Raw genomic sequence first — 26,238 nt, forward strand, 5'->3', positions numbered from 1 at the left:
TTTTTTTTATTTCCTTGTAAAATGCCTTTAGAAATAAAAATAATTGTGTCCCTCACACAACAGCCTCTGAGACATTTTAGGGCTATTTTGTCTTATAAGTCATTATGGTTTAGTTCTGTGCACCTATAATGAGGATTCCAAGCTGAAGTGTCTAATGATACAATGATATTTATGTTTGTGTTCTGATACAGGACGAATACACTACCTTTTATAGAAATGTACACAATGCTATGTTAGTCATCACCTTGGTTAAAGAGAGTTTGCTATCATACCTAGTATTCTATACTTTGTGTTAGAAAAATCGATCTTATCACCATAGATAGCCTACAGTCTTTCTGACACAGCAGCAGAGAGCCAAAACTCCTATTAATATCCTCCTGTGCTTTCACTCTTAAGAATGTCTCACCAAACTAATGCTTTAGACTTCTAGAGATGCACTTTAAAATAATCATTTTTTCTCTAGTAGATCTCAGAACCCAGGCAGAGAATCAGAATGCCTATTTTGCCTCACTACTGTACTGTTGAATGTTTTTTTTCCTGTATTATCTGAGAGCATGAATAGAGGATTTCTCCAAGGCTATATAACACTGCAGAGCATAGATAGTGCACTCCTCTTTACCCATTACCTCCTTCCAGGATGTGTAGTTGTATACATATTTATATATATATATATATATATATATATATATATATATATATATATATATATATATATAAAAAACATAAAGCACTGCATGGTTAAGTTTGTAAGTTCTGTGATTCCTGTGTTTAGATTATTTGATCTTTGAGGAGCACAAACCTTTTTCACAATATTAATGAACTTCTTCTGACCAGTCTATTAATCAACTCTCTTTTTATTGATGTAACACTTTAGACTGCTTAGCATATAAGAGAGCATGACTCCAAAAACTTGTAAGTGACTGGATAATAAATCTATTTGTTTTTGCTAGGCCTTTTTAAACATATCTTCAAATAAATATATTTTTTAATTATTTATTGAGTTTTTTTCTTGAATCTCATACTTACTAGTAGGTAAAAAAAGACCAAACGAATCACAAAAGCATTTAATATCAGCTTATACCCTTGGCCCTCTTTTCTAGTGAATGTATTTTAACTGACATTACGGTCATCAAACTGCTGATTATTGTTCATGAAGACATTAATCAGACAACTGTATTTAAAAGACGATGTGTGTCATAGGGCCACTTTCAAAAAATAAAGTGAGGCAAATTGCTCCTTTTGATTGGTGTGAGCAATTTGCCTTTGATTAGAGCAGTCAGCATTACATGTACTGTCAAAAGATGTTTAACACCATATAGTACATTATTTGATGATTGTTTAGCTGAAAGTATTGTGTTAAATATAGTACAGTATGTATTTCTGTTTAGGCGTGCTGGACTGTACATAGAAACTTTAATATATTCATATTGTAAGGGGAAAACAAGGCAATTCTGAATCTCTCAGTTTGCATTTTTCTAGATGTACTGTTTTCTTTTTCTATGCTGTGCTCTTGGGTAAAATATAAAATAAACAAGACTCCTGTGTGATGATATTTTCTGTAGTAATCTTTTAGTAGGAGTTGTTGAGGTACAGTTTTGTTTTATATATTGCTCTTTTTGGAGCTCTGAAATGTAATGTCTTACACTCTGCTGTATCTTCATTTTCTGAGTCTAGAGAAATTACTTTGTTTTTCATTTTGCCTTCCTGTGCTGATAATATTGCTTCATAAATTTATTGCAATTATTCTCCCTTGTGCCCACTTTTCAGTTCTCTACCACATGCCTTATCTCTGTTTTGCTAGCATAAACATTAGGAACATTGAGAACTTGGACATGAAAAAGAAAATGCTGATAAATTAAGGGTATGTTTTTAACTCTTTACATTCCGTAGATGTTGTAAGATGTAATGATAACTAAGTCTTTTCATTAATCATGATCTATTGGAGGTACTCAGAACAGATTATAAATTCAGAATGCATTAGGAAATAGTCATACTTTTGAAACGCACAAGTTGAAGCACTAAATGAAGTTATATAATAGATTGCTAAAGAATGTACTTAAAAATGATGCCTGAAGATATTAACTCTTATTACTGGTGAATAATAAGCAAAACAAAGGATTCCTAAATTATGACTGTCTTAAAAAAAAATAAGAAAGCTTTCCGAAAATTGCATTAAATACAGGACTTGCACAGATTTAAATTATGTGGAAAATAAGTGTTGTGAGAGGGTTATTATATTATAATTCATTTGCATGTTTGTGTTGTTCTGGCAAGGAAGTAGGTGCTGCTTACTTTTTTCCTTTCCTGCTTAACATTGCCCTCATTTTGCCTTCTTTATCTGTGTTTTTTTTCTTTACTGTGCTGAAGTAATATTTAAAAAGTAGATGGAAGAAAGATGTATGCTTTGACACATCACATGACAGTCTACTAAATCAGAATAAAATTATATATTACTTGTGGATTACTATTTATGGGTCACAGAAGCAAATGCTTCAAATGCTTTGAAGGCCTGATCTATTTTAATTATTAAAAGAAGTTTCCTTCTTTATTGTATTTATTTATCTATCATATATTGACCTGATTAATCCTTCTAGGCTAATCACCTATATTTAGATGAAACCCACTGAGGTAATTATACTGACTAGGAAAAATGTTGGGCAGAGGACTGGAAAACTCGATTTCTCTTTTTGGTAAGTAATGAGATATTTTACATCTGCCTGAGCTGTCACCAACTCTTGTACCAGTGGCTTAATTTGTCATGGTTTGCTATCACCTATCTATAACCCATCTCTAGTCCAATTTACTGTTTCATATAGCAATCCTTGTTCTCTTGTCTGAAGCATACTTTCATAGCAATATGTAGAAGTATCACACCATGTTCAGTTATGCTAAATGCACTATTCTTCAATCCAATTAAAATCAAAGAGGTGAAGCGTTCAACAACAGTGAAGTATCATGCTATGAAACTAAAAAGGTATTTTATTACTATTAGCTGATTTGCAAATAGACAGAAAGACTTTTGGCCTTGGAAGTCAGAAGTAAATGCAATATTTTACTGTAGGTTTACCTGAAAAATCTGACCAAACAATACTACTACTAGAAACTTTACATTAAATCTTCATCAGTCTTTTGGAAAATTAATCTTCAGCTAATCAGAATATTATCGAGAGAGCCCACAGAGCACTTAGACCATCATCTGTGTCAGATAAACTGAGGCAAGTTTATGTTAAACTACTGAACTACCAGGATGCTTATAAAATCCTTACTGTCACAGGAAGAGAACAGTGCTGATTTAGAATTTTTGACTAGGATCCTCCCCTACAAATTAAGCAAGACAGCCAAAACCTTCACTGTTTTGTTTTTTCCTTGTTTTTCCTTGTTACAAAAAAAGTTATATTTCAGACGTGAAACTCTCCATCATTACTTTATCAATATAAAGGAGTTAAATATATGAACAGGTGATTGAGAGAAGCAAAACAGACTTTTTTCTAACATCTTTGATTTTTTTCCCCCTTGTTGAACACTATCATAATGATAAACTAAAAAATATGTAAGCAGTCAAAGTGGCTAAACCACACCTTAATAGATAAAAACAATAAATGGAAGAATAAGACAAGATTAGCACTTCCACATCCTATCCAGGCACTTCTTCAGATCTGAAAGTATATACAATAGAACACCATTAAAATACACAGTTTCAAATTGTGCAGATGTACAACTGTTGCAGTCCGCCATTTCTCTGGGACAAAGTCCATCTGGAGGCTATGGTTATATTCTGGCCTTGATAAATTCTCTTTTAAGATATTTAAGAAGCATCCTGGAATGTTGTCAAGACCCATGGAGGCTGTGTTTTGACTTTAGCGAGTGCAGTATGGACTTGTTCCCTTGCAGTGACCAGTAAGAGGATGGTTGCTGGTATGTTTTTGGGTGTAGTACAAGGTGATAGGGGGTGGATATTTGAACTGAACTTATCTGTCAGAAGATTTGCTATAGTTTCAGACTAGGTGTAAATGTTGCCATTCATGATTAACTTGGCACAGTGCTGAGCATTTCTCCTGAAGTAAAAAACATAATCAAAGAAAAGCATTATGGTTATCTTTCACCTGGGAAACTATTTTTGCCTTGTGGTTTGCTTTGGCAGATTTGGCCAGCTGTCTAATTTGTTTGTTTAGACTGGTGAGTGTCTTTTTGCACTGTTCTGTCTGTTCCTTCTTGGCTTTGGAGAGGATTTTTTTTTGTTGATGAATAGCCTATTTATGCTAGGGTTCACCAAGGTGATTTATTTTTACCAGTAGTCATAGGTTTGACTCAGACAGATATTGCCTCCTCTATGAAGCTATACATGTACTTGTACAATGCTTTTGTGCACATCACAGAGTAGTCCTCAGTGTCATCCAGTTTCGGAGGGGCATGGAAGTTTAATAAGCTGTCACTTAGTTTGAGGTAATTGGCCCTAGCAAAGTTCTTTCTTTGAGTTCTAAAGCTGCTGTTATTAAGATGATCATTTTACTCAGATATTTATTTCAGTTTAACTCATCCTTCTTAATAATATGTAAAACATTCTTAAAACTGTTACTGCAAATTTAAGTAACTTTTCATGGTTTACAAAATGTATTAGAATTAGTTATCAGAAGTTGACCCAACCAAAGAACCATGGTGGTCTGTGCCTTCCTGATTTGAAATTACATTACAATATAATTCATTCTGGTAGACTTTTAAGAATATTTGATTATAGTCCTAACCAAATGAGATAGAGTCCTATTTGAATTAAACGTAAAATATTAGTGTAACCCAAATTCTCAACCCTTTTTTTAAACAAAGAAGGTCTTAAACTCTTAAAATACACAATTCTCTAACACATATACTTATAACCTTTCAAAAATTATTTGACATGTTGAATTTGAAAAACTCCTTTATACTATTTTAACCAATTCACTTAAACCCTAATTTCATCTTGAATAAGTTAATGCTAAACCTAACTACTACTACTCAAAATAAACTTGTTATTGCCCCTTTTACTTACAGAAATCTTTCATTGAATGGTTTTAGAAATACCCTTAATCTCCCATGAGGTTATACCACTATACTAAGACAAATTAGAGCGCTAAGCTTATCTAAATTAGATACATTTAACTAAATGGATATGATCTTAATTTTTATAACCAATAATAGCCTGCTTTCATATCAAGGAAAATGATCTCTAATAGCTATAAACTAATTAAATTTTTTTAAATATGACTCTAAGTAAAGTATTAGACCAAAATGAATCCACTAATCACACAAAATCAAAGAATTAAATCCAACTAATTACAAAACTGCTACCTCTCCAAAAACTTTTTATACCCACCTAATGATTGTGAACAATGCTCATGTGACCCCAGTTGCACTCAATAAATATTGTCTACTTACTTCACTAAACTACTCTTTTTGTAAATACCAAAAAGCTGATCTCTTACATATTCTTTGGGGCTGTAAATATTCTTGTAAATTATGGTGTTCATTATTAGTCAAGCTAGAGAAAATTAGCTACAAGAACTCTGCTTTATCTTGGGAATTTGTACTTTTATATATGTCACTTTCTGATTTAACAAAACAGAATGTCCATATGTTAATTACTATTTTCTTACTAAGTTAGTTGATATATCAAAATTATCAGTTAAACATACTAAAGCCCACAATAGTAATTAGTAACCAACAGAAATAATCATATTATATTAACTATTGGTGTAAAATCTTAGCATATTGTGAGCAGTTAAATTTATCACATACAATTAATTCTAGCTATGAAATTCTTTGTCATTAACCTTATTTTCTTTGAAGGTGCTTGGCTGTTGTTATAAAATGTTTTAAACTGTAAATAAAGATATTAAAAACTATTCTTCATCAGACAACACTAACCATTTTAATATGAATGCAGCATTTATTTAAGTAATAGAGGAAGAACTTAAATTTCATAAAATAATTGATTAAAATTCATAAAATAATTGAGAAGATTAAAAGTATTTATTCCTTAGTGGAAACAAAAGTCTTAGGCATAAGAGCATGTTCCAGATGGGTAATGACTTCTAATAATATAAATTAACATGTAGTAACTCAGTTTTAGCTAGTTTGTAAATAACCAAAACATGTTTTTTAACATATAACAAATCATATAACATGTCTTGTTTATAAAGAAGACAATAACCTGTAGAAAGAAAGAAAGTTATGTGGACTTAAAATTTATAAAAAAAAAACGGATTCAAGTCCTTAACAAATGTTTAAGTAGAACTCTTATTTCACATATTCTTAATTTGCTTTAAAAGTACTAAACCTCGCTCAGGTTGAAATAACTTGATCAACTTAGGCACTGGAGGTACAGTTCCTGCTACTTTACCTTTGTGAAGTCATAGGCCACATTATGGTCTCTTTGGGGGTGGCTGATAACTTGAAAACAAAGCGGAGCACCAGAGAGACACTTAATGGTTACATTAACTGAAGTGGGTGGGGTTATACTACACCGAGTGAACTGTGAGCACGGTTATATTGAGCACGGTTATATTGTTAAATAAACACTTGGTCATATATCATTGTACATAGTACTTAATGCACTACCAGCAATTACATACAAAGAAATTGAATCCTTTGCCCCCCAGTTACAATAACTGAAATGGGAACAACATAAATATGTGATGAAATACAAGAAGTACTGACAGTATTACTTTCCAGAAATAACACTCACCTCCAGCATTCTCAATAATACTTGGAAAATTTTACTTAAAAGCTTGTATGCATTCTTTTGAGTTATTAAATTTGTTTGCTATGAACTTTACTTTGTTTTTGAGCATTTGATACAGTTGGTAGATATGGTATAGCAGCTTGCTTCTATATCAGAAATTCCACTAGATATACAGGAAATTTTGACACAACAATTACAAAAAAATACTGGCTAGTGTAATATACATCATCTTGTTTCCAATTGCAAATGGCAATAACAACAATCGCACTTCCCAGGGTAATGCATTTCATCTTAAAGGCTGTACACAATGAGAGAAATTCCCTAATCCCCAATAACCATGCTGGTACTCAGTACAGCAGTTATGTAATTGATCAATGCAAGAAGTATGGTCAACAGAAATGTATTTTATATAGTGTCAAGCAATAATGCATAGTGTTTGCAACCTCCCTTTAAGAATGACAGAACTGTGGTGGATACAGTGTTGTGGTTATTAAACAATGGCTTCTCAAGCCTTGTATACATCAATTGCTTTTAGTTATGACTGCAGAGGTCTCACTACATTAATTGTAGAACTCTTACTTGGAGCCATTCTTAAATATGTAGAATTTTTTGCTGCCTAAGTACATCTAGTGAATTATGAGCCTTGCCACACACATATATGCAAATCATCGATGATTTCTTTCAGTCTTAAGCATTATTTTCTTGTGACACACAACTAAAACCACAGTGAGTTGTTTTTTTTATTAAATATTAACCATATTCCTGCTTGTGTTTTCTACCACAGATCAATTCTGTTTGGTCATCAAGGCAAGAATACGAAACTAATTACAACTAATGGAACCATTCTGCCTGTACATTCTTCTATGCCTCTGGATTTCTCTCCCACTATGTGACACCAAATACCCTTCCTGTATTTGATGGAAAAAATAACTACAAATGCAATATCTTCCAAGTCAATTTTTTTTTACTCTGAGAGGATTAAATCCTGAGTGTGATGAATGTGAGTTGGTAGTATTATTCCTCAAGCAAAAATAAAAGTATTAGGAGAGAGAACATGTACCAGAGGGGTAATGACTTCCAATAATTTAAATTAAAATATGTAATAACTCTTGTTTTAGCTAGCTTACTAATATCTGAGAATGCTTTTAACATCCAACAAATAAAACATCTTGTTTATAAAGAAAAGTATCATGTCCTTGGTGTGAAGCCAAATAACTATAGTAATTCATCTATATAATTGTGATATAGTCAAATGGGTCAAATTATACCACTGATTTACTAACTTTAGTCAGATGAATATCATTGTCAATAGAGAACTTTGCTAAAGTCAAATTTGAAAGAACTGAAGCTAGCCTTAATGAATACTGTGCATTTTGCTAGTACAAAACACAAAAATATCCTTTTGGATTTAGTTATGTTGCTGAAGAAGAACCTAAACTATACTCTCCATGACATGCATAGTACAAAGTTTGAAAGTGAGAAATCCGTTTTAGTCAATATTGCAGTCAGGACATGAAAGTCATGTGGTTATTATGCAGTTAGGTTCTCCTGAAATCTGTATTTGTTCTACCTCTCTGTCTCAGTCGCTGTGCACTTCTTGTGCATGCCAAATGGGATATACAAAAAGTATGGCATTTATAGCATCCTACATAGGCTATTTGTATCACAACTATATAATGCAAAGCCAATAGGGATGCCTGTAGAGTCAGCTAGCAACTGCTATTCACTTTTTTTGCAACTGGTGCCCAAACCCACTTCATCTCACAATATGTTTAGAGACACAACACAAAAAATCAGATTAAAATAGCAACATGTAAGTGACATCCTTTCTACAGATGCTACAGAGAAAGCATATCTTTCAAACTCTTATCATAAGAAGTCTGGACAAAGACTGACATAAAGAAGGGAGAAAGACCCCAAAATAAGGGCAGATTGTAATTATTGCTCTTATAATCTTAGAAAGATGCTAGAATAACAGGATTTGTCTTAGCATTCATTTTTCTGAAAGATTTGAGGACTGAAACTGAAATGAATATCATGATTTAATGACTTCAGTCCTCAGATCATCCCAGTGATTTGCCAAAAAACTACAACTTTTATGAAGAACAGACCAAAAATATGAGGCAAGAAATCTAGACATTCTATGAAATTCTGGACAGTTGAGAGGTATGGAAAAAAACATTTTACATACTCTATCTCCAATCAAGGCTTTCAGAGTAAAAGGAAATTTTATAACCATTGATGTCTGAGATACTGACCAACACCAATTTAACTCGATACTAAAAGCTATAGACTGGTCCATTCTAAAATTCCTACCCTTAGATGAAGCTGCCAGCCACTTCAACAACATATTCCTAGATACTCTTAACAACCTAGCCCCCCTCCACTCTAAAAGAGTAAAAACTAATCATGCTCCCAAAAACACCAAAAATCTTCTAGTAACAAGAGATAAAGCCTGACAAGAATGGCAAAAAATGACCAAAACTTTCAAAAATATAGACAGCTACACAACCAACCAAAAAAAAAAAAAAAGATAAGAAGCTCTATTATTACTCCCAACTGCTAACTTCCTACAAAAACAACCCAAAACATTTTTGGCATACCACTTCTCAGCTCCCCACCCCTGGGACCAGAGAAAACCCATCCCCTCCCTCCGATAATACTCCATCCTAAAAACCAGAAGCTTTCAATCCACATTTCAAAGACAGCATACTGAATCTACTCAGTCCTTCCAACCAGACCTCAAACTCTCACTCTCTGCACATCCCCAGCCCTTCCCAAACTAACACACTGCACACCTCCTCATCTTCCCATCACCCACAGGTCACATCCACAGCTCACCAAGATCTTCCACTCCTTACTCTTCAACCTGTATCCACGCAAGATTTACGTAGGTTACTCCACAAGCTAAAACCTTGTTTTACATCTGCTGACAACCTCCTACCAGATTACTTAAAATAGCTACCAATGCTATAGCTTATCCTTTCAGTATACTCATCAACTGATCCATTTCAGAATCATACATCCCCTCCCTCTGGAAAATATCCATAATAACCCCTGACACAAAGGCAATAAGTGCTACCACATTTCCAATTATCATCCGTCACTATATTGTCTCCCCTATCCAAACTGTTAGAAAAATGCATATATAGACAGCTGCTTAATCACACCCTACAAAAAATGTACTCACCCCCACCCAACATGGCTTTAGACCTTTACACAGTACAACCACTGCATTATACTCCTTTACAGATACAGTCAACAAAGCCAGGGAAGCTGGACTACTAACATCCATGAAATTTCTTGATCTATCCACAGCCTTCGACACTGTTTCCCACCCAAAACTACTACAACTCTCTACCCTTGATCTTTCCTCTTTTACTTAACTATGGTTCAACAGTTACGTAAGAGGCAGACAACAATGTGCAAAAATGACAGGGAAACCTCTCTAAGTTTATACCCAACAACACTGGTGTCCCTCAGGGGTCCATTCTCGGACCATTACTCTTTAACATCTTTGTTAACAATCTTCACTCTGCCTCCCACCAAAGCTCCCTGATACAATATACCAACAATTCTACCATCATCTCCTCACCCAATGACATAAAACATTTCCAGCATCTAACCCAAACCACCTTCACTTCCACAGAGACCTGGCTAAACAACAGACAGCTCCTGCTGAACCAAAATAAAATGTAACTCCTCCTTTTAGGTTCATAGGTTCATAGGTATGTACTAGGCTATCTGCCCTAGGGCATTTACAAGCCTAGCCAGAATGTATTGGCTTTCACCACCCTTTTAGGCTAGATTCATGAGCCTCTGTCCAGCATGGCTAATGAAGTGATCCCGGGAGTAAATTTACGATTTCCCATCCACTCATCAAGATGTCTCTTGAATAGGGTCAGCGAGGGGCTCTGTCTAACATGGACTGGGATTCTATTCCAGAGCGAGGGAAGCCTTTGGGATATGAATCTATCCCCCCAGTATGTCCTGTTTATTGTTGTGCTAAAGTTAAAATCCCTGGAGCGTGTAGCTCTAATGGATTTGTTTTTCTTGAGATGGAACATGTCTAACAATTCTGGGTTAGACATGGCCTTGTATGTCAGGCAGAGATCACCTCTGAGTAGGCGGTAGGCAATAGAGTAGAGTTGGAGTTTCTTAAGTCATGCTGCATAGGGCATCTGTTTGAGGCCCACTATCCTCTTGGTGAGGTATTTCTGAGGTCTCTCTAGCTGTTGCAGGTGTCGAGTGAGGTACATCCCAAATGGGGCATTGTACTCAATTATGGGCCTAATCAGTGATGAGTAGAGGGACACGATGACCTCTCTAGGTCTAGATGTGAACTCTTTCGTGATTAGGTGGGCTATATAGAAGGTTTTTCTGACCACTTTGGCAATGTGATTGTCAAAGGTGAGGTTACTATCTACTTGGGTCCCCAGGTCTCTAATTACATCTTCCGTACTTAGTGAATTCCCTCCTGTGTTGTAGTTTGTGGGCACTTCGTTTTTGCCAAATGTTATGACTATGCATTTTTTGGCATTTAGCTTGAGGCCATGGTTCTGATACCAGGTATTGGTCTCCGTAAGGCCCTTCTGGAGGATGCTTGTGTCAGCCGGTGAGTCGACTGTGGCTCCTAGTTTGCAGTCATCTGCGAACTTGGTAAGCCATAGTCCTCCTATGTTTGCCTGTACTTCAGAGAAGTATATACCGAACAAGAGGGGTCCCAGGACTGAGCCCTGTGGGACACCACTTGTAACTGGCTTAGAGTTGGACATGGCACCCGCGACTCTGACCATGTGAGTTCTATCCTTGAGCCAGTTTGCGACCTATCTAGTGACATATGGGTTAATATTTAGGCTAGTAAGTTTATTTATGATACCAGAATGGGGTATTGTGTCGAAGGCCTTTGCTAGGTCCAAATAGGCTGTGTGGACCACCTTTCCCTCATCGATGGCTTTGGTTACTGTCTCGAAGAAGTCAACCAGGTTTAAGAGACATGATCTGCCCTTAACGAAGCCGAATTGGGTAGGGTCCAGTGTCTGGAGGCTCCCAATGTCTTTGTTTATGAGATCCATAATAATGCACTCCATAGCCTTTTAGACCAGGCTGGTCAAGCTTATAGGCCGATAGTTCCCTGGATCCGTTGTGGTGCCACCTTTGTGGAGTGGGATCATTGTTGCTGTACGCCATTCTTTGGGTACATAACCTGTGGTTAGGCTGAGTTGGAACAGTGAATTTATGTGTGGGTTTAGTTCATTTTGGAGTTCGTGTAATACACAGCCCGGGATGCCATCCGGTCCCATTGATGCTGTGTTTTTTACTTTGGCTAGAGCTGCTTTCACCTGTGTGTCTGTGATGTCCGGGGGATTGCATTCTTCTGAGATAGACACCGGCTCATTTAGTGGGGAAGGGTGGGGTAAAGTTTGCACTGAACCTGTCCACCAGGATGTTGGCTATGTCTGTGGGTTCAGTGAATTTTATGCCGTTTTGCACCAGCTCAGAGCATATCTGAGAGTTGCCTCCCAGACTCTTGACATAGCTAAAGAACACCTTGTGATTGTCCTTGGAGTCTTTGGCAATTCTCTTTTCAAAGCTGGCTTTAGATGATTTTATGAGGGATCTAAGTTTCTTACTAGTACTGATCAGGGATGCCCTTGCTTTTTGGGATTTTGCCCTCTCGTGCAATAATTTTCTCCTTCTGTTGTATAGTTTATTTATGGCAGGGGTCCACCAGACTGGTCTCCTGTTTTTAGAGGTGCGAGTCTTGGTTTTACTTGGGATGGCACTATCCATGCATTTCATCAGGTGCTCACAGAGTGCAGTTGTAAAGGATTCTGCGGTTTGGGTCTCATTTTCCATGTGCTCTGGTGCTTTGAAGCTTACCACCTCGGTCTTGAGGATTGTGAAGTTTACTTTTGAGAAATTTTTCACAGTGGTTATCTTGGCCAGGGGTGGGGTTGGGATATGGATGTCCAATGTGATTAGTTTATGGTCTGATCTTACCAACGATGGGTTTACCTCAGGTATAGAGCATTTGGCCCCCATGTTGGTGATGACCAAGTCCAATATGTTGTCCCCTCTAGTGGGTGTGTTAACCAGTTGTTCCAGGGCATTTGAGTTTATAAACTCAAGGAACCGTTGAGCAAATGAGCTGGGGCTTGAGTAGTTTTCCCAGTCAATGTTTGGGTAGTTGAAGTCCGCCAATATCATGGTGTTTGGTTGGACCTTTATATTTTCCAATGTTCTCAGGAATGCCGAGTGGGGGTCCTGAGTCAGGGTAGGTGATCTATAGCAAGCTATAAACTGAAAATTGGTTTTATCTACAGTTAGTTGCACCTGGATGGTCTCCTCCACCTCATGCACTGCCACTAACCTAGAGGTATGGGTATCCTTGATAAAGAAGGATACTCCCCCGCCTTTAGTATTTCGGCCCAAGTTCTGGGGCCGAAAAGAGTGGTATGAGTTATATCCTGATAATACCAGGGAGCTCTCTGGAGCCTTGAACCAGGTTTCTGTTACTGCACAGATATTGATTTTCTCCATGCTGAGAAGTGCCTTGAGTGTGTGCATCTTTAGGTTTAGACTTCTGGTGTTGAGTAGCATTACCCTTAGTTTTTTGTTACTGGTATTGTCTATGGAGGTGGTTTTGTCTTCTGAGCCTTGCTTAAAAAAGGCACTATGGGGGTGGCAAGAGCCTTTGCCAGTATATGAAAGCCTAAGGGTGACAGGTGCAAGCCGTCTCTGGCGAAGCAGCGTGGCTTGTCGAGCATGTCATCCCAGGCTGACAGACACTGGATCCCCTTTGAATGACACCAATAATCTAGCCAATTGTTAACATTGATAATTTTTTCCTTATACTGTGGCATCATTCTTGGTGAGGGTAAGATGCTACTCAGGGTCAGGGTCATACCGGCCTGGGCTACATGATCAGAGAGCTCCTCAATGTCTCTTTTCATGTAGTCCAGGGAGGTACATCTCAGGCCATTCACACCAACATGGACAATGACTGAGTCATATTTGTACCTGCTGTTGAGTGACCTGAGTGCTTGTGTTATGTGGCGGATCCTGGCCCCCGACAGGCAGCTTACCGTGACCTTCTCCTTGTTCAGTCTGGTGAATGGGACATCAGTGTGCCTGACAATAGAGTCTCCAATTACTAGTGTATTAGGTGTGTTGCTTAGCCTTGGGGGCTGTGATTGTGTGGCATGCTGACTTTGTGAAGTACGTGTTATGTAACTGTTGTTTTTTGGTAGTGGTTGCTTGGATGTCTGCTTTGGAGGTCTCTGTTGTTTTGGCGGATTTTTATTTAGAGCCTCCAAATATGTTTTGTTTGCTGGTGCGAGTTGTCTGTGTGTATCTGGTTTTGTAGTGTAGGTGTCATCCTTCACCTCCTGACTGGCTGTGCCAGTCTTGGGTTGAGAGAGCCCTGCCTCCAGTTTGGCTGTATAGTTGCATCTCTCACAAATGTTTGTGTTTGATGGAAGGAGGAGAGGATTGTCTGTGTACATAAGATAATTGTAACATTGCCTCAGGATTCCCAGATTCACCAACTGGACTGGAGAGTATACCTGAAACTGCTGTTTGGACATGCCTGGATGATTAATGTAGCAGATTATTGATTGTCTGGAGTGGGCGAATATGGAGCCTTGTACTACTGTATATTAATAGGGGGGTGTAGGACTAAACTTAGCTAGTGCTTACTGAGAAATTTAGCAAGTGCTGTGCTGTAAAAAGAAGATTTAGTGCTTTATTTAGCAAGGTGGACTAGTACGACACATCCAAAAATCTCTCAACTGAATTTAAGTTTTTTTCTCTAAACAAAACACATCTACACGTCATCTCCAAAGCTAAACTACTAGGAGTAACCATAGATAATAAGCTTTCCTTTGATGTAACATATTCAAAATGCAATAAAAAACTCACTGCAAGCTAAAAATCTTATACCACCACAAAAACATTATGAACTCAACTACAAAAATCACCCTGGCTACTACCTACCTGCTCCCCTCACTCCTCTATGCACCTCCCATTCTGACATTCAGATTACCATAAAAAACAAATTGGAATCCTGCTATAATAAGATTGCTAACTTTGCTATAAATGCACCCCATAACACACACCTCGGCACAGCTCTCAATACCCTCAAATGGCTCAAATTCCCACACTTCCTAGACCACTAACAACTCAATATGGCACACAAAGTCATATATCAACCCAGTTCTTGCCTATCACTTAACTCACTCCTCCAAACCTACTTACCCACCAGAGCTCTCTGATCTGAAGACAAACAATTAGTCACCTTACATACAACAAAGAAAAAAGTTGGACAGTGTCTATACTCCTACACAGCAGCTAAGCTCTAGAATGCCTTAACACAAGAAGTCAGAACAATAGCAAACCACAGCAATTTTAAACTCACACTAAAAAACACCTCCAAGATACAAGCATCTGCCTCTGCTCCAAAAATCCTATAAACCTTGCCCCAATCTACCCAGCATCTCCCACTCCACCTTCCACTCCCTAAAACTGTTCTGTAGTTTCCTCTTTCCTCTTCTACACTTCCTCTCCCCCTTTCCGTTTAGTCCTACTTTAATCTACCATCCTCCCCTCGCTCTACGACACAGTTATCTGATTTTCTGAGTCCTAACCACAAATATTAAGCTCTCCTCTCTTCTCTAGTTAACTTCTAGTCATACTAATGTACACCTTAGCTAACTTTTACTTTCTTTTAATCGCATCCTACAAAGCCTTACTTGCAGTCTACCTAAATGCCCCTGAAGATGTCTATCATAACTAAACTAACCTTCTTTGTAATGCATACCATCAGCTTACCAACATCAGAATTAGATAATCTAACTGAATGAACCTACTTATCTCTGTATTTATTGCCTGGACAACGTGACCAATGGTCCCAGTTTTTCCAGGACAGTCCCAGTTTGGAAGTCTCTGTCCCAGAATCTCAAACATTGTCTTTGGGACACAGAAATGTCCCAGTTTAGACCGCTCAGTTTGAATGGTGACTTAGCTTCACAGGGTGGCCAGTCCCCCTGCTTTCCCATCCTAAGCAGCTCTGGGGACTTTGGATTTTTAGGGAATGCCATTGGGTATGGGGTAAGGTTGGATGCCTTTGCCCTGGCAGGATCCTTCCAGGCCCTGCCACCATCAGTCAGTCACTCCCTCAAGAACTTCCATCATGGGGGGTTATGCTCGATGCCACTCACCCAGGCAGGAGCTCTCCAGGCTCTACACCCATCTACCTGGCATTCCCATACTGACTTCTGTCAGGGCCAAACCCTACAGTCCTCCCCTTTGACCTGTCCAAGAAACCTTTCCCAGCCATGGCTCTCCATGTCAGGGGACTCTGCCACTTGTATGTCTCCTACAGGCTGCCAAATCATGCTGGATCGCTCATGCCCTCGGACCCTCTCAGGGGAGCTTCACTCTAATCCTGTCCACTCCTCTGAAACTCCCCTCAGCCGCTGAGGGGCAGATCCTCTCTCATGAAGGCTTCAGAGTCCTCCTGCTTTCCCATCCAGAGCAGCTCTGGGTATTTTGAGATTTTTCAAGGATGCTGTCAGTTATGGGGTGAAATTATATGCCTTCACTCCAGCAGGAGCTCTCCAGGCCACTCTGCTATCCACCCTGGTGCTTCTTCAAGGACTTCCATCATGGGGAGCTCTGCCTGACTCCACTCACCGAGACAGGAGCTCTCCAGGCCCCACCACTGTCCATCAGTTGCTCCCTTAAGGACTTTCATCATGCAAGGGCTGTATCTGACCCCACTCACCCAGACAGGAGCTCTCCAGTCCCTGCTGCAGTCTGCCCTAGTGCTCCCTTAAGGACTTCCATTTTTCCAGAGCTCTGTCTGACCCCCCCCCCCATCCAGGAAGGAGCCTTTCCTAGACGGCCACTATCTGCTTCTCTTCCCCTTCCAGACTTCCATCCCAGAGGGGGCATGGTCCATACGCCCTCACCCAGGCAAGAGCTATCCTGTACCAGTCACTTTCCACCTCTCTCTCTCTCTTTCTCTTCCAGACTTCCATTGGGACTGACCCCCTCTGGGGTTCCACTTCTACCCAGGAGAGAGAGCTCTTTTCCAGGGTTACATATCTCCTAACTGCTGCAAAATCATGCAGTGTCATGCATGCTCCTGGAGCCTCTCAGGGGATCTCACCAGCCACATGGAACTCTGCTTGGCCATGAAGCCTCAGACAGTCCCTCATCCAGACTTCTGTGACACCAGTTCTCCACTTTGCCTTGCACCTAGGGCTTTCAAACACACAGGGAGATCTCCCTGGATCCCCCCATCTCTGCACTTTTTGCGACATACCTCAGTCTCTCACCCCCACGGTGCCAGGTGCAGACGAATGTGCATCACTTCAAGCCTCCTGGCATGTGGTGTCCTGCCTCCTGGGTGGTGCTGTTCACAGAGTGGCATCCCCACAGTGTCTGGTGAAGGACAGGAGGCCAACCTGCCTGACCTGGTGCAAGATGACATGGCTGCCCTATCTCCACTCCCATGAGGGCTGGGAGAATGGGATTGCAGACCTGGCTTCCTGGGGCAGCCCTCAAGTGTCCCAGTTTAGGTCCTGTAGCAAAATGGTCACCTTGTACTTGGCTAACTACTACAGAAATTGAAACTCAACTGCCTTTATGTTCAATAGGGCCATCTTATAAAGTTGCAAACTATGCACCCACATGTAAATGCAATGACCATTGTACTTATACTTTGTCAAATGTGTTTCTTTTTTTACTTTATATATTGTCAAGTATTTTTATTTTGTGGAGATTTACTCCCCGGGCCTCCACTGAAAATGGGTTGCTGACCCAGTCAGACTTTCCCAGTCAACAAATGTCAAATAAATAAAAATAAAAATAAATAGTGCAAGTGTTCATGAAACAGAGTGGCAATGCACAGGTAATGTATCATATCTTTAAAACCCAGTCTGTCAGCTTCCTTATGAATGGCTCAGAAATTCCTAACAAAATGCCGTAAAACCTTGCAAAAATAGGTTGACAGGGGCTGGATTCCAAGTCACTGAGAAACATTCTGGAGTATCAGAAACATGTTCCTATGGTGATATATCAAACATAGAGTAAACAGGTAACAAAGAAGCTAGATTAATCTGCGGTGGTTGTTTATATCTAACCTTTGTGAACTCATTAAATCCTCCGCTAAGCTATCAGCATAAACTTCAATCATGATACATTAAATCAGAGATTCTAATTCTGCATTCCTTCTCCAATTATAATGATATTCTACTGTAGGATGCATGCACATGTGCATGAACATGCACACACACACACACACACACACACACACACACACACACACACACACACACACACACACACACACACACACACACACACACACACACACACACACACACACACACACACACACACACACATAAATGGCTCTTAGCATGCACACATATGTCCAATTTAAAGGATCAAATAAATCAGAGAACCAAGTGTCATGAGACTGTAATCACAGTACCACCCACATTCAAAGTCTTTCACCTTATATCATTCCCATCTTATCAGTTCTTACAATATTCTACTTTGTGTAGACCTCTAAGTTCATCTGAACAGGTTCTCTTAAAATTAACTGGGAATGAGAGTTGCTATGGTGATTTATTATTTATAAATGATATTGACCAGTCATGGAACTCATTGCTATCAGCATTAGAAGCCTACCTACTTAAAAAAATAACTCCTTTATTATATAAGTGATTAAGTTATTTGTACATTTAATGTTAGTCTAGAAAGGAAAAATAATTATAGAAGAGACAGAACTGCAAGTGACAGTGATCTGTTGCTTTTCACAAATTGAAGGTCATTATATTTAATACAGTGGTGTCTTAATAGTACATACTGTTCTGAGCCATTTTATGTGAAATAGCTTGATTAACATAACAGGCCAACAGCCTTTCAAAACATTTTCTCTTGAAAGAGAAGGCAGCATATGGACACAAAAGTAAATGAGGCTAATATAATGGGCAAATGCACAGCAATTGTCAGGCATACCCTCATTAAATAAAAAAGTGTATTATGCCATGTAAATATAATAATCTGTATAAATAAACTAGCAATTGCAGGTTTTTAAATATCTACAGATATAACTTCTATGTAACAGAAAATTATCTTGTATGTGATGCAAAATGAAGAAATGTTCCTTATGCAGTAGTTGCTTAGCTCTTTTTGGGGCAGCATTTCTTCCTTGCATCTTTGACAAGTGTCAGATATGTGCTCTATTTTATATTTCCATGTGCAGCAGATTTATAATATAAACTTTGATTTATGCTTGCCCACTAAATACTAAAACTTTCAGATGCTTCTCAAACATAAACAACAGTCAAAAAGTTCTGAGACAATGATCAAGCTTGAAAATCAATCTTTTTTTGGTTTGTTTTTTGCTCCTCTTCCCCTCTGAGCATTGAACTTGCTACAGGATTGCTTTTTGCCTGATTTGTTCCCCCCAGGGGAATGAGAGTGTTAATATGGATTACTCATTCCCCTTAATGCAGGGGCTGTGTATGCAGAGAGTGTCTTCATAAGGGGATCAAGGTTTTTTGCAAATGGCCTTACCTTCTCCCACGCATACATGCTTGCAACCCTCAAACACTCAGACGTGAACTGGGTGACTGTGAGGGGTGCCTCCCATTTTTGCAAATGGGTAGCACATGGAGGCCTCTCCACACTCATAACTATTGTTTCTGCATGTTCACTGCTGTCCACTTAGATGATAACATGGATTGTGTACCCCACACCTTAAAGATCAACCCATCCACCAATAGAGGGGCAAGTAGTCAAAGTCGCATAATTCTTTCCTCTTCTGTGAGAAATCATCCACTGTTCAGGCCACTAATTACAGTCACCTATCTCATATTTTGGGCATTATGTAGGATAGCTGCCTCCAATATATACCCTAGCTAGATTATGCACTTTAGGCAGACTAAACACTCAGAGTCTTGCCGTGCATGATTGCCCAATACTCTACTGGCAACCAACAATAAAGCAATATCTCTTCTTTTCTTAGTCATTTCTGAAAGTCATTATACAGTGAAGATTTTAGCTTTGATGCGTCTTTCTTAGATTTTTACTAAATGTTTTGCTGTATGATATTTTTACCCTTTTGTTTAGAAGGTATTTGGGATATTTTGTACTTTCCCTAATGGTATAGACATCTGTCTTATTTTTAATCTCTGTGTTTATAAGGTTTGGCCAGACAATCTACTTATGCTTTACTAATGAGACCCAATAAATGTGGAAACATGGCATGTCTACAGCTTGTGGTGTTTGGCTTTATTGCCTAAATGCGTCAGTAAATACTTAAAAAGTTAATGTAAAAAAGTATTAGTCATTCAGAAGCCATGTAGCTAAACACTGGTATGTTCTTAAGTACTCAGTTGTATATGCCCCATGTGCCTCCACACAGGAGTAATAAGGTATTACACACTGAAGACTTACACTTTGCTGGGTCTTTCTTGGAGTATTTGCTAAATGGTTTCTCTGTATTACTTTTTCACCCTTTGGTTTGAATTTGAAAATAAAAGAAATGGCTGGGATTTATGAAGGTTACACATTGGATGTTGAAGATACCTGCCTATAAACTCAACATCTCCCATGAAAGGATATTTTGTTCAATTATATTTGATAAAGAGACAAAGACTTGCAAGGGGCAGTTCTGTGGTGAAGGCTGCGAAGATAGGCTACACTTCACATTGACTTCTAAAGAGCCAAAGTTTGATTCTTAAACAGCATCACTGTCCACCTCATGGCAGTATAAACTACATTGCTGTGAGAGGCTAGCAGGGAATACTGTAAGTTGAAGATGGCATAACATGTGGCTCAAGGAGGAAGGTGCACATTGTCCAACAACATGCCTGTAGTGCGAGGAACTGGGGAGTTAAAGTAATGTGACTGGGTGGTGACCATATCTGCTATTCTACCATTGTGGTGAAAAGGATACTTGCAGATTGTAATTACTGTCATGATGTGGGGGATGGTAACCAGAACAGTAGTACATTAAAATTGCTCTACAAAGAGCAAACAGAATGCTGTTTATACCGCGATTGTGTCTGAGGGTAGAAAGAAGAGACAGCTCAACAATAAAATGAGAGAAGTGCAGTGACTTAGATTTCTGATGGAATGCTTGTGTCAATATCATGCCAAACCACTGAAATATAGAACAGTTGATGTTAGGCAAAGTGATTTTACTACACCAGAATTTGGGCATTGTATTGTTCTGTGGTCATTTCAGTTATCTGTAGTAAAATTCATAGTCAATAGTAGGTTGCTATCCTGAGAAGGATCACAGCAAAAGGCAGCTGAGAAAGCCAAATGTAGTGTACAGCAGTCTTACTTCTCTGGATAGTATAAAATGGTCTATTGAGCAAATTAAGTTTCTGATGTGAAGAAAAGGGTGAAAAAACTTGATGGAGGAATTTCATATGCATTATAAAGTCAACACTGTCATGTTTAATCTCCTGCAAGACTACCAGTCCATCAAAAAGTCAATGAAATATTTGTTGACTGATGTTTTTATATTTCATGACAGTATATAAACTCTATATTTACCTTGTACAGCAATATATATGAGCTGAAAGTGATGCATTTGTTGGTGTCTAAGCTGTAGTAAACCATTAGGAAGAGACATGACATGGGATTATTTAAAGTTACTGTGATTATATTTATCTGTCAATAAACTTTGTTATCCTAGTAAGGCTGGAATGATTCTTTGATACTTAAATCAATAGTTTTCTTTACTTCACTATCAAAAATAACATGTAGAAATGCATATTTCATAATAGGTAATGTTATACCAACTTTAATTATTAATTTGAGAGAATTTCTATGCTATGCTTGAGTACGGTTGGACAAATGGGTCTATATTAGATCAGTGAACGCTTAAAAACATGAACGCTGATTGATTGAACTTATGTAAGCGAAAGCTTGCAATCTCAAACTGTGAGAACAGCGATTTTTTTCCTAGGGGAAAAAAATGCTGATCCAAAACATATACACACAACACAAGCACACCAAACAAACAGCAATTCACACACATACACCTAAAATCTGACACCTAACCCTACTCTAAACTATTCACACACCACTAACTATCCACTTACCTTAACCCAAACCCTAACCCTAAGGTCCGTCACTATCACACACTCACCTCACCCGCTCCCTAACCCTAACTCACGTAACCCGCCCTAACCCTCACATCCACACAATCGCACACATACCTAACCCGCGCCCTAACCCTAACTCACCTAACCCGCCCTAACACTCACATCCACACAATCGCACACTTACCTGAACCTGACCCGTAATTTTCCACCACAGCACTGAAAATACGAAAGCAACAGAAACGAACAACCAAATTCTTTCCCTAGGAAAAAATTCGGGTTTCTGTTGCTTCGATATTTTAAGCTTTCATTTACATAAGTTTGATCAATCAGCGTTCGCTTTTTTAAGCGTTCGCTGATCTAATATAGACCCTGGACAAATTGTAAAGTAACTAGACAAGGCATATGCCAAGCAGGCAGCAGTATACTATCCTGAAGATTGCAAAGAATATACTTAATGTGATGAAGGTAGAGTGAAGAACAACACAGAATACCTAATGTGATGAAGGCAGAGTGAAGAACGACATTGTAGAAAAGCAATGGAATATGGTACTATAGAAAAGGGTTCAGTGTTACATTTGTCCCAAAGGAAAGAAACATGATAAATCAAACCCTGATAGTTAAACAATCAACCCTTATCCCTCATGGAATAGTGGCAACATGAAAATGTCCCAGGATGTCTTTGTCCTGCGTATCTCTGGGTCATTTGTATACAAAATATAAGTGCTAAGAACTTCAATAGTAATGCAAGGCTAAATATCTTAAGATCTTCACAAATTAATAGTCTAGTAAATGCCTATGAATTTTGAACCTCCAAAACAGAAGCATGCAAACTGATGACATAGTATGATCTGGTATAATAAAATGCAAAAAAAAAATAAATGAGTTCCATTGCAGGGCTGTCTTTACAGTAACTCCACAGACAGACTAAGCACATATCATTGCAAGCAAACTTTGCTGTGTGAAGGACATAAAGTAAATATTAAAAAAAGCTACCCCCTCCACACACAGAAAGAAATAATAAGCTATTTCAATTGTATATAATATAGTGGTATACATACAGCCCAAACATATTCAACAACCTACAGAAGGAAATCGAATGGTATACGCAAGTTATCCAGTAGTGTTAATATACAGACAAATCTGTACATAAACCAAATGGCTACAGTACCATTAGGCAGTGAATTAAATAAAATATATATTTGCCAGATAGACTAACTCTTCAAAGACAACAGAAGTATTACTTTAAAACAGGTGACATACATAAGTATAAACATTGCATATTGGGACACATTAATTCATAAACACATTAAATGTTATATAACAGTGTTGAATATGTGCAATGAACAGGGGAAAATGGATCAATAGTTTCATTACAGAGTAGCATTGTAAACATCACAAACCTTTAATAATTTTATGAAAAATGAAATTATTTATTTGTTCATTTATTTATGAAAAAATGTATTTTCCTCAGTTTAGCACAGACCGCGATTGGACCATTTTCAGGCCAGCCCAGTAAGTTCAACACATTTGAATACTTGACTTGTATAGCGTACTACAATATATACAACGAAGCAAATTTTTCAATACTTGAACTTTCGGCAAGAAAGAGATTATTCAATCCATACAAGCAATGAAAAAAAATGTTTGCTATGTTTCTCAAAACACAGTCAAGTGTAACTCTCAACTGTGCTTGATTTTGCTGATCATTTGCTGTTCCTTTAACACTTTTGGTATTCTGAATAATCATTGAGGACTGCAATGAGACAATAATGTATCAGTCAATAATGTTAAACATTAGAGTTCAGTCCTTATTCTTAAAAATAATGCTGATACAAAACCTGTAATTCTGTTAATAAGTTAAGCAAATACATTTTTAAAAATAGCCATTCACTGTGTTTCTCTGTCCCCGCAATATTTTTGGCTTTGTCTAGAATTCTTTAGTAAATAAATTGAGAGCTATGGTCATTTCAGAAACTGGTATAATCACTTAGTAAATATAATGCAGTAAGGTACCATATTCCTCTGAAAGAACCCTAAATGTTGCCAAAAGCTATGCATTTGTCAATTGTCATAAAAAGTATTGAACACCACCCAAAAATTGTCTCTGTAAATACTGACAAAGACCTTTTATTGACAGGATTGGTAACTAGAGAAAGTACAAGACAGGACTATGTAAGTATATTATATGCCATATAAAAGGAGAACAATATTGGGGAATGCAGAGGAAAACACCTCTGAAATGCATTATATAGCCATTTTTTTTTTGCTAAAAATGCACTCTCTGTGATGTATGAAGTTGGAAGTTTCACCTCACAAGCCATAAATCCTTCATAGTATTGCAGCTAAAAAACACAGCACATATCACATGCATTATTGTGCAAAGGATATGTAACTGCATATGCAACAATTTGAAGATAAGGTATCCAAATCCAGAGTAAAAACAAGAAGGAGAATGGCTCACATAGAGAATAAAATAGTAGTCCATTAGCATAAACATCCAAACAAAGCAGTAGCAGAAGGTGTAACTGTAGGAACCAAGAACTGAAGATATAAAGTTAGACTAGGACCACAATCAGGACTCAGTAGAAAGATATGTCTGTTTTATTCAACAGTTTACCACTTTTGTCCATGTAAAGGACTTATCTTAAAAAATGAGAGCTGCAAAGTTTTATTACTATTACTTTTACTTTCACTATTTATATTTTACAGCATTCTTTTTAATACTTGTTAGTACTTTATGATTTTTAACATGGCAACTTTAAATTTCAAATACTGTAAGTGTCACATGACTATTTTATTATATAAATGTGCATGTGTGTGTGTGTATGTGTGTTTACAAGTTGCACTCATTTCTGAAGAAGTCCCCATTATCATGACACAAGTGTTAAACTGTTGAATAGAACTGAAATTTGTTTCTTTCGATGGTCAGTGTAGCTTATCTCTTTGGTTTAATAGCACAAATATGTTGCATATTAAATAATAATATGGAATTCAGAAAACTGATAAGTTTATTGTAGAACATACTGAATACATCCAATATCTATTTGCCAAGTATAGCTCAATCTATGTTTACTTGTCTTACCAATATAAGCTCCATCTACTAAGTATGAGCACTGGAGTGAGGCAAACACATAACCCCCAGATTTATTAACCTTCCATGCAGGAATAGCTTAGTGCTGCAAGGAAGCAGGTGTTTAGGAGGAGGATGGCAGCGCGCCATGAATATTAATGAAGACGTGCTGCCTGAGCCCCTAATCTTACACGGAGCATGTGAGAGTGCAGGGCGCATGTCTGAGAGAAGAGCTCTCAGAATATACACACCTCCACAATGAAGAACACTAGAAAGCCTCAAAAGAATGAGCGGGACCACTCATAGGTGTCCGCATACCCCCCCGCAACATCCCCCACATGTACAACAGCAATAGTAAATACACAATATAAATATACCCTTTTTTTCTGAAACCAATTAAATCTAACTGTAAGTGTGCGGGTTTGCCCATCACTTAGCTATGGTTAATGCAGCTTAAAAGGCTGAAGAGGATAACAAGGAAAATATATGCAAATGAAGCAGTATAGCAATAGTGTAGTGGGCAGAGCATTCGTCTCACCAGCAGGCATTCCCAGTTCAAGTCCCACTGCAGCACATTCCATTTTTCATGTCAAATCATGTTATGACCAATATTTTAGTTGCATAACCTACTAAATAACATATATTTGTGAAATGGAGTACTGCATTAAATGCAGATAAGAGGTGTCAGTGTCATAATGTTGCAAAGTCCACAGATATTCACATGTGCCCCATACAGTATATGTTCACAGGAATCATGAATACAAATGGAAGGCAAAATGTGTAATGAATGATAACTCCATACAGCTTCCAAATCCCCCACCTTCCCAAGAACCATTAGACATTACTGTCTAAAGTAGTGCAGTGGTACGCAGGAGTAAGCACTAGTAAGCAAGTGTAAGCACTAGTAAGCAGTAGTAAGTGGCAGTAAGCATATGTAAGGACTAGTAAGCGGGTTTAAGGCTGTTTGCGTGGGGGTAAGCAATGCACACACAGGTTAAGCAATATTGAAGATAACTCTCTGTAAGCATATTTAACCGGAGGTTAGCATTGCTTACCCTCGTGCAAACATGCGCAAACCCGCTTACAAGTGCTTAAAATTGCCTAAATCACTCTGTATCCAACAGCCTCTGAGCTGCCCAGCAACAAAATGAACAGCCTTGCAGGTCTTGAACACAGGACGCTATACACTATAGTCAAAGTAGTCACCCACCAAGCTATCACAGCAGTACATAAGAGAGAGGTATCACCAAACAAACCCTCACTATAGTAAAATCAAACTGAACATATGAAAGTAATCATTACAGAGTCATATG

This window comes from Protopterus annectens, chromosome 4.part0 (assembly GCF_019279795.1).
Source record: "Protopterus annectens isolate FY-2018-M chromosome 4.part0, PAN1.0, whole genome shotgun sequence".
Taxonomy (NCBI): Eukaryota; Metazoa; Chordata; order Ceratodontiformes; family Protopteridae; genus Protopterus; species Protopterus annectens.